Here is a 15,320-nt window from a genome sequence, read left to right as displayed (position 1 = left end):
GCGTTGAGGCAAAAAGGAACACTGCATTGATGGTTAATTTATGAAGTTAGGAGATTATTCTGGGAATCCTGTACCAGCTGTTTACGTCTTAATGATGGCAAGAAAGTGGAGGATTGAAATGTGTGTTGGTTTTCCTTTGAAGGTTATTAACTCTGTGCGGGGAGAATCATCGACCAGTAAGATGTTTTGGACCTTTGTTCACTTATCATAAGTTTGTCTTTTTAAGCAAATGTTGACTTCTGGGTGTATATCTGAAGCGCTCTGTGGGAAGCACCCATCTACTAGTGACAAAGTCTGAACGCTATAGGAAACCCAGATGGTTTTGTTGTTGTTTGGTTTTCATCTGTTTGTTTGAGAACAACCATTTCTTTGTAGTAAATTCTGTATCTCGTTTCTACAGGAAAGGAAAACAAAATATTTTTAGTATGTCCTTTCATTTTCATCTTTGTGTCCCTCCCCACCACTGTATTTTAAAATTCTGCAACACCCTAGCTCATTAATTAAAATTTCTGGGGAGGTTTCTGGTCAAACACCCTTTTCCTGTTTTTCTGAATGTTGTCGTTCCCTCCTGTAAATGGTAAGAACTTGGGTGATTTGAGACATTCGGAAGATTCCAAATAATAACAAAACATTCTGTCGTCCCAGATTTATGGCCATTGCTCAGTTTGGAGGCACCTATATTATACGTGAGAAATAGAGGGACTGCTCAGTTTGAAGGCTCCTGGCTGGGGAATGGTCCTTCACAGCATGGAAGTTGTCCCATGTCCCGGCACAGGCAGGCCAGCGTGGCGTGCACAGTCTGAAGTCAGACTCAGTGGCAAACCGGAAGGTCTTTGCTTCTATTGGAAACTTGGGGGGAAGGTCAGCAGTTGGAGTTTTGTCAGACCCTCAGCCGCCCCGTCCGATAAATAATTACAAGCAAATTGTGCCCTTCACTCTATGCTGATTGATGCTGAAATTGCTTTTGAAAGTTCTCATAAGTTCCTGTTATAGATTAAGTGCCGGTGTAGGAAAAATAGCGGCACCCACTGAAATGGGTGAATGTAATCAGGCTTAATGGACTCGAGAGCTTGTTGGGAATTAAATAACTATCGATTTGCTGGAATGTTGCTGTCATTACGAAATGCCACTCTGGACGTATTACCCCAGTGATAGATGAGAAGACGCATAGGCTAGCCGAGAAATTGAGGCGACCCTATTTCTTCCTCTTTTGCGAAGCGTTTGAGAAACGTATCCAGTTATTTTGGGGAGGAACAAGCGATTTTACTTGCAAATCTTAGCCTGATCATATTTTGTTTCCCCACGTGACACCTCTGGTAACTAGTTACCCATAAGTCAGGAGAGCAGTGCAGTGGGGAGCCTCCAGACCAGCTGCTGTGACATACTTCATCTTCTTCCTCTCCCACCCCCATTTCATACACTGAAATGCTATGGATAGGGAGAGACTAGCTTTATTTCTGGCTTGCTGAGACAGGCCATGTTATTTACCCATTGGCATCGAGAAACTCAAATCACTCCGTTGCAGACATATTTGCAAGGGCTGGAAAAGTAACTCAAAAGGAGAAAAATTGTAGCACTCACACACACACTCACCTTCCAGCTCTTGCTTCTGATACCAGCTGCCCTGCATCCCAGCAGACTAGCTGAGCTTGCTTACCGATTCCTTGACCTTGTGAGTTTCTTTCAAATTCTTCAAGATGCAAGGGCTTTTCTATAGGGAATTAAGGTGCCACCCACCCCTTAATGAGGTCATCAGCAAGACATTAAAATGATGCAAAATAGAGTATGTACTCCACCATCAGTAGTAAGTTCCCTGTGACTGTGCAAATGAGCCATAGTGCCCACTTGGCAGGGTTCTTCTGTTAGAGTTTGAGATTCCCCTCAAGGTCTTTCCAACTTCAAAAGCCAATGATTCTATGGCAGAAGAACTTGCTTTTTATAATTCAAGTGCCACTTTTTTTTTATTCATATAAGCATTGCCCTGTTTCTGTCTGCTCAGTTAAAGGAAAAATAAATAGTTGACCAGACATTGTAAGAGGCTTTAAGATAGCATACCTTATCCAGCAAAGACAGTGACTGGAGGTGTTTGCCATAGATCTAGTGAAGTTACTCAACACGGTCTGTTGTTCTAGAAGTTGATTCAATAGTTAGCACTGACCCCATCTGCCATTCCCTAGGAAAGCCAGAATCTACCATACTGGATCCCCTGAACCCATCATCTGATGTCTAAACTTATTGAATGCATAGCAAGGTGGTTAGTTTGCCTTCTAGCCTTGTAGAGAATTCCAGAGTGACTATGGAGGATTGAGCTGAATCAGCCTGGACAGTTTCTGAGAAGTAGAAGACAAGAGGAAAAGAGCAATATTACCAAGTTCATCATATAAACATTGTTCCTTTTCCCTTGGTATAGATTCCCATCTTAGTATCTTTGGATAAAGAGAACCAATGCATGTTCCTATTGAACCTGTTTATTTACTTCTAAATTTCCAGCGATACTTTGGATGATCAATGAGTTGTCTGACTTGAAAACAAAGGCGGTCTGACAGGTCAATTGTCAAATTCATTCCTGAGTCCAGAAGCTAACAAGAGGACTTAGTCAAGCCATGGACCATGGCCACAAAATGCCAAATGATATAATCAAAACAAAGGCTTTGTAACTGGTTAGTCTATTTGGTTAGTGTTTAGGTCTAATGAGTCCTTGACTTTGAGTTGTAAGTTCAGACTTGCAACCCCTCACTCTAGATGTTCCTCCAAAAGATATGCTGTTTGACCATACACGCTAGATCATTCTCCATACTGGGACAAATAATTCCCATCTCATTCAGGTTTTACAGATAATGGATCAGAAGACTATTTTCTTAGATGGAAGACAGTGTAAACAGAGCCACATCCACCTCACCATGCATTTGTTCATTTAGTTATTCATTCGCAACATACATATTCTATATCAGGCACTGTTCTAGGCACCTGGAAAACAAAAGTGATAGTCATAACCACTGACCTGTGGGTTTACACCTAGTGGAAGAGAACACTAGATAAATACAAAACTGTAATAATACAATAAAAGCAACAGGAAAGAATGATACGTAACAATTATTAAGTATTTGCTATGTGCCACTGTGCTAAATACTTAATATATTATCTCAGTTTATTCTCACAATAACCATAAAGTTGAGTAGTATTGGCCTACCTTCCCTTAGCTGTAATTTTAAATTCCAAACACCTCTGAAAATCAGGGGGATTTTTTTGGAGTTTGGCACCAAAACTCATTTGGGAAGAAAACTTGACCTGAAATGATGTGTGGCTATTTTTAGACTTTCTTTATCCCACTTAGTGTGAATATTCATATATTTTGCTGCAGGAATATTTATGTGTTTGATGTCAGGGTTTTGTCCCAGACCCTGCTGAGGGTGTTACGTAATCAGTGTTTCCACTGAACTACCTTTCTGAAAAAGAAAATCCAAAAAAAAAAAAAAAAAATCTGAATTTCAAAATATAGGTGACCCCAAGGTTCTCAGATAAGGAATCACACTCATGCGTTATGACACCCCTTTTGCATATGGAGAAGCTGAAACTGACACTTAGGGAAAGGTAACACGCCCAAGGTCACAAGGAATGTCAGTGACTGAGCTGAGGTTTTGACCAGGTCTGTTGGACCAGAGCCCTCCCTCTTAACCATTAATCTACTGTTGAGGTGTATCCATGGGTGCGCATAGGAAAACAAACGAGAGGGAGCAGATGGATGTCTCTTAGAGTAGGGAAGAAGTGTTTCAAAGGGGAAAAAGTGGCATTGAGTTGGGCTGTAATGCATCAGCAGACATTCACTGCGCAGCGAAGGAGAAAGTCCTTGCTAGCAGAGCAGAGAACTTGGGTAAATTCATGCTGTTGGGTGGACACATCGAGGTAGAGCTTAAGCATCTTCTCCAAGCCATCAGCACTGTGGGGTTTGGCATTGTTTAAATACAGCTCTCAAAAGTCAAAAGACATAGAGCAAAAGGAGCCGAGAGGAATCTCAGAAATGGAAGTGCTAAGCCTTGAATCTCTCTGTGTGCCCCACATAGGAATGGGCTCTGTCATACCCTTCTATGAATCCAGCAGGTGAATGTTGAAGTCCCTGGATTTGAGTCCTGATCACTGTTGGCCATCCTTTCTCTCTGAGACAGTCAACTTTCTGAAGGCCGAGTGTTTTCCAACTTAAACTTCACCGAGCTACACAGTGGCAGAGAAATGCTGATGAATACTTCTCTGATGTAGATAGCAATGCTATAAAAGCAAACCTCACACTCTGGATTTTGAGGTAGAAATCAGCATCGTGGAATTTAGCAATGTATTTTAGGAGATTTGTGTATACATATGTAGTGATACCAGGAATTATCAAAGTGCTGGTCTTAACAATGGACCGAGAGTAGTCACCCCTGCAGAAAGGTAGAGAAATATATAGGGAATTTGCAAGCGCTTCGGTCACCTTTCTGGGTGAACTTAAAAGAAATAAACTTGTTTTGGTCTCTGGCTGGTAGAGCCATTTTCAGATCTTGCTATTGCTGCCCTGCAATGTTATCTACATGTTTGGAGTATCTGATGATTGGGAAAGAAATCAGAATGGACGCCTGATAAAAATGCCAGTGGTGTCATTTACTTTGAGGCTGCTCCATCTTAGTCACTAAGTGACTTTTCTGTACTGCCAAAGAGGCCATGTCAACAGCAGACTAAATTAAAGAGTCAGGGAGGTGGCAAAGAGAATTTGGAGTCAAACAGGTCCAGGTTGATATATTGGCTCTGGCATTTACTAAGCGTGTGGCCTTGGGCTTGTCAATTAACCTCTCCAAGGCTGTGTTCTCGGCGACAAAATGAAAGCAGGGATACCTGTCTTGCAAAGTAGTTGTGAGCTTTAAATGTGGTTCAGCTCTTCATGCAGCACTTCTTTACTGAGCACCTACTGTATGCCAGGCTATTAACTAGGAGTTGGTGATGAGGCAGAATAGAAAAACACAAGATCCCTTTCAACATGAAGCTTACATCCTGATATTTGGGAAAGATCTGGCACATATGTATATGTACAGTAGATCTTTATTCTGTATTATTCTGGAGAAAGAGAGAGAGATCTGATAGATGTTTATTTAGGACTCTTCTATCTGGAAGTGACAAAAATCTAATTCATATTGGTTACAGGGGAAAAAGAAAACATCCAGTGTCAGGCACAGTTGAATTCCAAGGCTCTAACAACCCAAGTCATATCTGTCCGGCAGTCCACAGTGGTTGTCTGTACTTGATCTTCATTCACAAGCACACCATGTCCAAGGAGCGGCCAAGGTGGTCCTCAGCAACTCCAGACTTATATCCCAACCCATCTCAGTGAGTCTCTTTCCCAACTGTTTCTGCAGAGATTCCAGATAGCAGTCTCCTTGGCTTATCTTTCAGGACATGCCCACCTCCAAACCAATCGTCTTGACTCTGTTGCTCACACTAGAGCTGGAGGATGGGGCGTTCCCAATTAAGTTATATGGGCTCTGAGTGGAGAAAAAATGAGTCCTGTTCTCAAAATAGGGTGTTGGGCAGGCCAAAACCAGGTTCTCATTATCGACGCTAATAGTGGAAGCTAATACAAACATTCAAACATGTTTTTTCTACCCTGAACCCTGCTCACACCCTCCCTAGGGAAGAAAGTGGTGGGTTTCTGATCTTAATTACCCTGACTGTCTCTTGCCAGTAATCATATTCACCAGGCAATTGGCTGTCATTTGGTGCATATTCCTTCTCTATTCATGATCAGATGTAGCAAAGGCAGATGTGGCCACTTTATTCGGTGTATTCCAACCTAAATTAATTACAGTAGTGTCTCCCATCAGGGTGTGTGTGGGGCATTCCAACTCTTTTCCAGGTGAGGACTTCATGATCTAGGGAAGTAAAGACAGTCTGACAAGGACTTCCAATAACACCATAACGGGGGCAAGATTGGGTTTCTCAGATCCTGCAACCACATCACTTATCTTTATATTGGCAATGCATACCTCAGTAAGTATATAAATAAAAAACAAAGCCTTCCAGTTATTCAGTTTGAAATGATGAGGACCTTCCATCATTCCAAAGCTCTTGGAGATGCTAGCAATTTGCCCCGTTCTGTTTTATAGAAATGTACTTTTTTTTTAATTAAAAGATTAAAGGGACTCTGTCAATCTCTTTTGATTAATATCAGTCCTATAAAAAGGATGTGTTTCTGCTGCAGCCATCTGTCATTTTGATCATTTTAAAGGCATGCTATATCAGCAAGTATGCTTTTTATAATACGTTGGCATGGGACAAGCAGAGCTGGAGAGACTTGAGGTTTTCACACTCCACTTTGCTGCTTGAGCGTACAGCAATCTGAGCCTTTGATGGGGAAGCAGACTCCCCTCCCTTTCTTTTAAAGGTTGTTTTGGGTAAGTGCTTTCCCCAGCTGATTTATGATGGAGATACTCACTCCTATTTATGTTTCTCTCCTGTTTAAAGATAGACCCATCACACATGCATCCCACCAGCATGCAGGCAGCCAGCATGGCCACTTGATTAACTGCTGAACTCTAAGAGGTGTCCAGAAACACTGAACTCCATACTCCACAGGTCTTTTCCCCTGGGCAACTGGGACCATTGTCTTCTGCAATACCCAGTTTCTAGCTTGAGCTCTTCAGGCTTGTAAAAGTAGGAGGCAGAGGCGTCACGAAATTAGTTCATTCATTTCAATAATTATTTGTGGATCATGGGTTCCATGTTGGATTCTCTTCTAAGCTCTGGAGATATCGAGAGGACTAAGACCCAGAGTCTGTCCTTAGAGGTCGCTTAGACGGCTGTGCCATTGGCAGTAGAATCAGAAGTTAAACACAACTGCTTGAAGATAGAACACTATAGAGTCTTAACGCCTCTCATGCTACCCAGTATGAGGTCTTTACCATTGTTGGTAGCTTGGAGAGTCAAGACGGGTTTTTCTACGATTCTAGGAAGATGACTTCCTATAGACAGACTCTCTATCCTTCCCAGATGATGGAGTTTCTGGTATGTTCCAGAGGACACGGGGTATTTTTTGTTTTTGTTCTTTTGAGGGGGAAGGATGACAGCAAGACCTCTGTCACTGAGGCAGTGGCCAGCTCTGCCCTGTCCTCCCTTGCAACTGGCTCAGAGTAACGCAGTGGAGGCTGACACTTCACTGCTATGGGAGAAGGTGGTCTCCCTCAGCTGGTACCTTTTCTTTCACTCTCTAATCCGCATTGGCTCCTGGAGGTGGGGAAGATTTGGTGACCCAGGAGGCAGTCAGCCTGTGCATTCCACGGTGTTCTCACAAACAGCTCTCTGAAGAGCTATTTCTTCTCATTTCATGAGGCAGCACAGTTAAGGATTTAGACCAGGGAAACCTGAGTCTGTCCGTGACTCTCTCCTGGTGACTTTGGGCAAGTTGCTCTCTGAACCTCTGCTTGCTTATCTAGAAAATGAGAGCAATATGCCTTATGCTCTGCTTCCCAAGGTCAATGTCCAGCATAAAAGAGCTCAAAAGGGACCATGCCCAGGCCTTTGCAGTACACCCGTGATGTTATTCAGGCAGCATGACATAATACCAAGGGCTGGGCATTCCACTCAGACCAGTCTGAGTCGGCATCTTGGCCCCTGCGTGATATGGCGCTTCATCTCTCTGAGCTTCCATTGTCTCAACTTGACAGCGGGTGATGGTCTCAACCACTTCAAAAGGGAGCCCTAAGGATTTGATGAGATGTGGTTCCTGCAGCACCGAGAGAAGGCTTGCTCATTGAGGGAACTCCATGTGGACGGCCAGCATTGCTGTTGTCATGGTTTTTGCATCATCTCTGGGTTGCTGCTCTTTCTTCTTCACATGGAGACACTCTAGGTTTGGGGGAGTATGGGTAGGTTTGCAACTCTCTGTTCCCACTCTTGATGGAGAGTCCTGATAAACAGGGGCACAGGTTTTTGGTGGGCTGCACAGAGAGGGGTGCAAACAGGGAATGCTGTGGAGGAGAGAGGGATATCCCACCATGGGGTTTGACATCCTTAGCCCGTGGCCTTGGGTAGGGTGAAATCCACACCCTCTCCTACTCCCTAGACTATAGCTTGGGGAGCTGGGGCTCCCAGACATGTACGAAGGACGATGCACAGGTCTCCATCAGGTTGCATCCTTACCCACAGCTTTGTCCACTTGCTCCAGGGGGACACGTGGGGCTGGAACTGGAGCTGGATGGGAAGAGGGGGAGGCAGGCTTTGAAGGGGGAAAGAGAGGCCCATCCCCTGCGCTCCATGTGGCCACAGCCTTCTGGGGACAGACTCTTTGGGACCACCCACACCCCTGTTCCTGGCACACTGTGGGCGCTTAATAAATGTTAAATAATAATAGCTTCCATCTGTCAGTGCCCGGTGGCAGAGAGGATGTGTGAGTGCAAGACTGCCGACTGGCACAGGGCAGCTTTTGGGGAGCCTTCGGGGAAAATCGCAGTTCTGAGTCGCTTTGAGGACCTTCCATGTTGAGGTGTTCACCAGTCCTGCTATTGATCAGAATCTGGAAAAGTTCATTTACAATGCAGGGATCCACCCTGAACCCCAGATTATCTATTTCAGAATTGCAGGCAGCTGGGCCCAGTGAACTGCGTGCTTCTCTCGCAATCCCAGGTTTCCGATGAGCAGCTGGATACAGGAACTAGTGTTGACCAACAAGGCAGGGGCTTTGTTGAGGTTTAAAAGGGGTGAAAGATCTGCCCTCTGAACAGACGGCATCGTAAATTCATACTTCTGTCATTTGCTTGGAAGAAACTGCCTACTGGGCTTTTCGCATTTAGTTATAATAAAAACAACAGCAGCTGCTTGTTTTAAGGCATTTCCTATGTAGCAGGCTGTGTGCAAGGCATTTCACCTACAGTATCTAATTGAGGTGTTTTAGAGAGGAAAAGCAGGCGAGCAGGATGGTGGAGGGGTGCGGGCTCTGGAGCAGACTACCTGGTTCATCACCTGCCTCCACCTGTGTGACCTTGGGCATGCTTCTTCCCCTCTCTGGGCAGCATTCACCTCTTTGGGTGGTAGTTAAAGGACCCAAAACATATAAAGTCCATATCAGTTGCCTGGCACGTGGAAAGTACTCAATGAACATAAACCTACGAGCAAGTTTATGTCTCAGCGCACTGCAACACGACTACAACCGGTGTTGAAACCAACTATGTAACAGAGGACACACTGAGTGTTTGCTCTCTATAGGAGCCAATGTTGCATGCTGGCTATGCGTGTGAGCTCTTGAGAGACCGCCGGGTTAGAATCTCAGCTGTGCCTTCTTGGGGAAGCTCCTAAGTGACCCTGTACTGCAGTTTTCTCATCTGTAAAATGGACATAAATGCTTAGTATGGTCCCCCATGGGATGGGGACAATACCAGAGTTGCTTTTGAGGATCAGATGAGTTATTCCTATAAGGCACTTATAATGGTACTTAGTATATAGCAAGGAACGCAAGAAAAGATAGAAATAAGAATGACATAATAAGGATGATAAAATCATCATTACATATTGTATATTATGTGTGTAATAATATGTATTATATACAATAATACCTATATAAAATACATATGTAATTCTCATAAATAATTAATGATTTATAATTATAATATACTAGCATAGATACATATGTATTTATGTATCCAATGTTATACATCATTAGATATAATATATCATTATATTTTACATAATATATAATTGTTATGTAATGTATAGGATTGTGGAAACCTATATAATAATAGTTCTTTATTAATATAATTATAATGATTTCATTGTATGGTAATGATTCATTACTGTTATTTCTACTGTTGCTACTGCTGCTGGTCACTCCATTAGCTACTTTCCATAGAATATTTCTACTAATCCAAACAATCCTGGAAAGTCTTATATTTTTATTTTTTGAGGAAGATTAACCCGGAGCTAACATCAGCCGCCAATCCTCCTCTTGTTGTTGAGGAAGACTGGCCCTGAGCTAACATCCGTGCCCGTCTTCCTCTACTTTATATGCGGGACACCTGCCACAGCATGGCTTGATAAGCGGTGCATATGTCCACACCCGGGATCTGAACCAGCGAACCCTGGGCCACCAAAGCAGAGTGCACGAACTTAACCACTACATCACCGGGCCAGCCCCCTGGAAAGTCTTATTTTAAAAGGAAACTGAAGCTCAGCCAAGTAAAACAACCTGGCCTAGCTCTCGGGGGTAGGAGACGGCAAACCTGGGGTTTCCGCCCTGGGGATCCAGCTCTGGAGCACGTGCTGGAAGGGCCTGAGCCACTTTGCTGCCGTCTCCCTATCCTCCTTTGGGGAAGAGCCTTGCCTCCTCCCCATACAACCTCTTCTGAGCAGAAGGCTAACAGGATTTTGTGCTGCTGTCATTTCTCATCAGCTCTGCTCCCTCTGTCTCACGGCTGTCTGTCAGGAGGTCTTGTTCCCCCTTGGAAACTCAGATCCTTGGGGAGAAGTTCAAAACGGGAGGTGGGGTGGGGACAGAGGGTGAGGAGGCGACTGCCGGAACATGGTCCTTGTGGCTTTGTTTACAAGACCTTCTTCTTGGTTATCAATGTCTAAACCTCCTGGAAATATACTTTCTGTTTTCTCTTTAAACACAAATCAAGCAACGTTACCAACACACATTCTCTGTCAAACATGTCAGTTACTCCGGGGGCCGGGGACAGCTTGCAAGCGTTGTCTGCTATTGTTCCTGGGGTGGTGTATTATTTCTCCCTTCAGCAGCTCTGCGTTTGTTCTGGGGTGAGGTGTAAACACCGAGGTGCCTGCTATCTGGGAGGTTTTGACAGAATATGTGAAATTGACATGGACCGTCCAATGACCATCTTAATAAAGGCAGGCTCCTCGGGCCTCCTCAAGACAGGCTGTGCATTTGCCTGGGGCCTTTTCCAGAAATTTGGGTGGGGGCTTCAGGACTCTAATGAGCTGGGGCTGTTTCACACCTGGCATTTTGGCAGGCGGTTCCCATTGTGAGTTAGCTGGGGGACTTGGTGCCGTCTGCCAGAGGGCCTGAGATTTGCACGGAGGCCGAGCAGATGTTGGGTGTGTTCACCCATCATACAGAACGCCAGTCATCAGCTGCTGAGTCCTGTCCCTGTCTACGTTGTGAGGGACCAGAGCTCCCACTTGCTGCCTGGCGATGGGGTGGCCTGGGGATGGATAAAAAGCCCTCCATTGCTGAGGGTAATGCAGAGCACATGGGATTTCTTACCTGTCCAAACAGTTGTGGGGTGTGGCTGTGTGATGCTGTCTGCATGTGCATGTTCTTTAGTGTTTGCTGCTAGTAAGTCAGAGGCTCGCTAAGGAACGCTTTGTAGAGTTCCCTCCCGGGGACGAATAGGGCGTGTTGGATGGCATCTCTGCCTCGTAGCTTCCCAACTTCCTCTCGTGCTGGCATTAGTTCTAACGCTCAAACACAATATAATCAAGCTCCCTACTCTCCCAACTGGGTGACTATCCCTCTGCCATCTTGGTTTGCTCTGTAGGAATCTTGACACTGACACATCGTAGTCTATTTCCGGTGTCCCCTAGGGCCCAGGGTGTCTGCTTCATTCATGCCTTTGTGTTCAGATCTGCTCAGATATCAGAGAGAAACTGAATTCAGATATTTGACTTACTGTGGACTCAAGGATGACAGATGATCTCGCCCATTTTGAATGTCAAGAAACCAAAGATGATTCTTGAATGTGGGTGTTTTTGTTAAGATCCCTTTGATGGCAGGAGCAGAACCCAGTCCTGGCTAGCTTAACAGAAATATAGTGGGGAGGCCGGCCCAGTGGCATAATGGTTAAGTGCACACTCTCCGCTTTGGCAGCCCAGGGTTCACAGGTTTGGATCCCGGTTGCAGACCTAGCATGCCTCATCAAGCCACACTGCGGTGGCACTCCACGTAAGATAGAGGAAGATTGGCACAGATGTTAGCTCAGTGACAGTCTTCCTCAAGCAAAAAGAGAAAGGTTGGCAACAGATGTTAACTCAGGGCCAATCTTCCTCACCAAAAAAAAAAAAGGAAAAAATAATGAGGAAAGTGTTGATAATTTTACTATTTTTTGAGATGTAATACATAAACAATTGAATGCACAGAAACTGTTGGATGCAAAAGAGGAAAAAAGGGGAAATCATGCCAAGGGAATTTCAGGAGGTAGCGCAGACCTGAGGACCTTGGCAGGCAGAATTTATGGACATTCTCTCCAGGAGGGAGATTCTAAGATGGGGTGATTTTGCCCTGTAAGGGCATTTGGCCATATCTAGAGACATTTTTGGTTGTCACAATTGTTGGGGGGTTGCTACTAGCACCCTACAATGCACAGGACAACTAGAATTATTCAGAATTGTCTGGCTCAAAGTGTCTACTATGCCAAGGTTGAGAAGCCCTGTTGCAGGCTGTTGCACGGCAGTGAACTAGCTACAAAGACCACCAGCCTGTGTCTGTCTCCATTTCAGGTTCCAGATTCCCAGGAAAGGATCTGACGGATCCTTCCTGGGGCGTCTCCCAACCTTTGAATCAATGAACTGTGTTCCAGACCCCCGTGTACTTGGAGCCTGTTGAGAGTATCGTTGAGCAGTCCTGGGAAAAGAGGATAGGGTGAGGATTGACGTCAGCCAGAAGCCTTCCCAAGAGATACGTCTCATAGGGTTTATTGATAGCCTTCAGTGGACCTCACCTGTGGCCAAGGTCCAGTCCAGCCAGCGCTTTTCACCACAGAGCTATCTGCCTGCAGGAAAGATGTCACACCTTGGTACCAGTCTCAGCAAGCAGCCAATTTCTTTGGTCTTTGGTTTAAGCTTATAGCCTCCTTCTTGGGCTCCTTTCCAATAGAAAATTCATTAAAAATAATTGCCGCCTATTTTTCTAATTATAAAGTTAATTCAGGATAAATGCTAAATCAGTTGTGGCAATCAGAAGAGCACAAATAAATATACACAGACACACACACCGCATACACACATAAATTGTAACCCACTGCCTAGAAATAACCGCTCCAAATGAATGTATCGCTGGTCTTTTTCCTTCATAAATATTTTCTTCCAAAAAAAGTTTTTATTCCCTTCCTATACATAAAGATTTTTATCTCTTGCAGCCAGCTTTTTTTTCAATAAAAAGCTTTTAAAAATAAAATCAATGATATTTTTAAGCTTATGAATATCCTTTTTGTTAGATATATAAAGACTAGGGTAGTGTCTTAAAATGAAACATGTATGCAATGTCCTTTCCACCTGTCTCTTTTCTTGTCTCTTTCCTTCAGCCATGATGAGGCAGCTTATATCCTAAGTAAACGGATCATCAGAAAATGGCAATAGTCAAGTCATATGGGGAGAGGAAGATAGAGACAAAGAAATCAACCAGATAGTCCCAAGAATTAGAGCTTTATGTAAGAAAGAGGCAGAGGTTGGCTGGCTCGAACCAGCTACGTGGTGCTTTTTCTCCCGACTTTCCTTCTAAATTCCATGTGTTGGAGACACTGAAAGATGTGCCTCCCTTTGGGGAAAAGGAAAAAAATGCCTTCTTCATTATGGAAGCATGAGTGTACTTATGCTTTGTGGAACACAGATCTGTCTCTTAAAGACCTGGCCAAAGTTCATGCTCACTTTAGGTCTACAGCTTAGGTTAAAAACCATGCTGCCCAAGAGATCAAGATCTTTTCCGGGCAGCCTTCTATCAGGAGCAGAGGCTGGGAGTCAGACCAGACATGCCTTGTCAGCTCTCATCACTCCTGCCTGAGCATTTCTCTTTCAACCAAACGCACGTCTAAGGCGCAAGATCAGTTTTCAATTTAAATGACTTCACTTTCTCTCTTAAAAACTAAATCCGTCTCCTAATTCCCTTAAGTCCTAAAAGTATAACATTTTCCCTTTATAGATTGGAAAAAGAAGTCACGGGCTGGGCTTGCCATGGCATTAGGAGGAGGTGAGCCAGCCAGCCCTTGTCGGAATGTGCACAGAAAATTCAAAAGACCTATTCTCAATCAGGAGCTTACCAGTTAATGTTCTTCCCTTTCCATCTTTATATCTGACCCTCAAAATCAAAATAAGGGTGACATGCCCTCCACATTTCAGAGGCCGAGGAGGGCTGTTGATTTGGAATTTCAGATGGCTCTAGCTTGGTTTCTATATGCATTCATTAATTTAGTAAATATCCATTGAACGTGCAGTGTGTGCTAGACAACAGGGTTGCAGGAGTAAACAAGACTGCGTAGATTTAATGGGAAAAAGCAGGCAGTGAGCAGGAAAACATCAGATGGCATTAAGTGCTATGAAGAAAATAAAACAGGTTACATGATAGTGACCGAGAGGGTTATTTTGGATAGTCAAAGGAGGGAAGGTGTGGAATTTGAGCTTAGATCTGATTGACAAGCAGGGGCCAGCTGTATAATGTCCTGGTGTAGGGAAGAGAATTCAGGCGAAGGGAACATGCAGAAGCCCTAAGATGGAATGAGATGAGCACATCTGGAGACCAAAGAGGATGTCAATCTGAGGGAACATAATGGATGAAAGGGGAAGAGGTAAGACATAAAATCAGACACGTGGTCAGCAACCAGATAACACTGAACCTTCTAGGACATTGCAGGGGGTTTAGATTTTGATCTAAGAGAGATGGAAAACCATTGGAGAGTTTCAAGTAGGGGAATATTATGATCTGATTTTACATTTTTGCAAAATTCCTCTGGAAGCTAGATGGGGGATGGACAAATGATCTTTAATGAGACAAGATATAAAATAGGGAGGCCACTAAAGTGCATTCAGGAAGAGAGTACAAACACCAAGGTAGCCATGGTTGGCTAATGAATATCCATTCCTCATGCCGCCATTTGTTTCATCTTCATTGACTAGAGAATTCTGCCCTCAAAGGAGAAACATTTTCTAGGGGGAAGGGTTGAGCAAAAATACAATTATTATGGAAAGAGAGGCAGAGGAGACTGGAAATTATCAAAATGCATCTGTGTCTGAGGGTCTGGTGACTTGTGTTGCTTCAGGAGGGTGTAGCATGTGTGCTTAATCGTTAATGACCCACGAATGAATCCAAGGGCTACAAGCAAACCTGCTGGAGCATGGAGGATCAGTCTTGGATGTTTTATTATGTCTTGCCGTACCAAAGCTGTGAGCAACATCTGGTGAGCCATGTGCTCAAGAACTGGATCTTCCATCACAGGACCGTTCCGTCTTAGGGCTGGCTGATTTTCCCTTTATTTTATTTTAGCAGAAATAGGAAAAGCCCCTGGGGATTAGATGTCTCTCTTTTATCATTTGTGACAATAGGAACAACTCGGGAGTTTGGATTCGCACCAACCTGGATC

The 15,320-nt window shown here is 44.1% G+C and overlaps 1 protein-coding gene across 46 annotated transcripts in view; it reads left to right on the top strand.

Annotated features, from left to right (window-relative positions):
* RBFOX1 (RNA binding fox-1 homolog 1) overlaps nucleotides 1-15,320 on the top strand; it is a 1,969,097-nt gene that overhangs the window by 1,634,526 nt on the left and 319,251 nt on the right. The window lies entirely within an intron of this gene.

Source organism: Equus asinus, chromosome 14, assembly GCF_041296235.1.
Source record: "Equus asinus isolate D_3611 breed Donkey chromosome 14, EquAss-T2T_v2, whole genome shotgun sequence".
Lineage (NCBI taxonomy): Eukaryota > Metazoa > Chordata > Mammalia > Perissodactyla > Equidae > Equus > Equus asinus.
The sequence above is the reverse complement of the archived record's forward strand: the minus strand, read 5'-3'. Positions and strand labels throughout refer to the sequence as shown.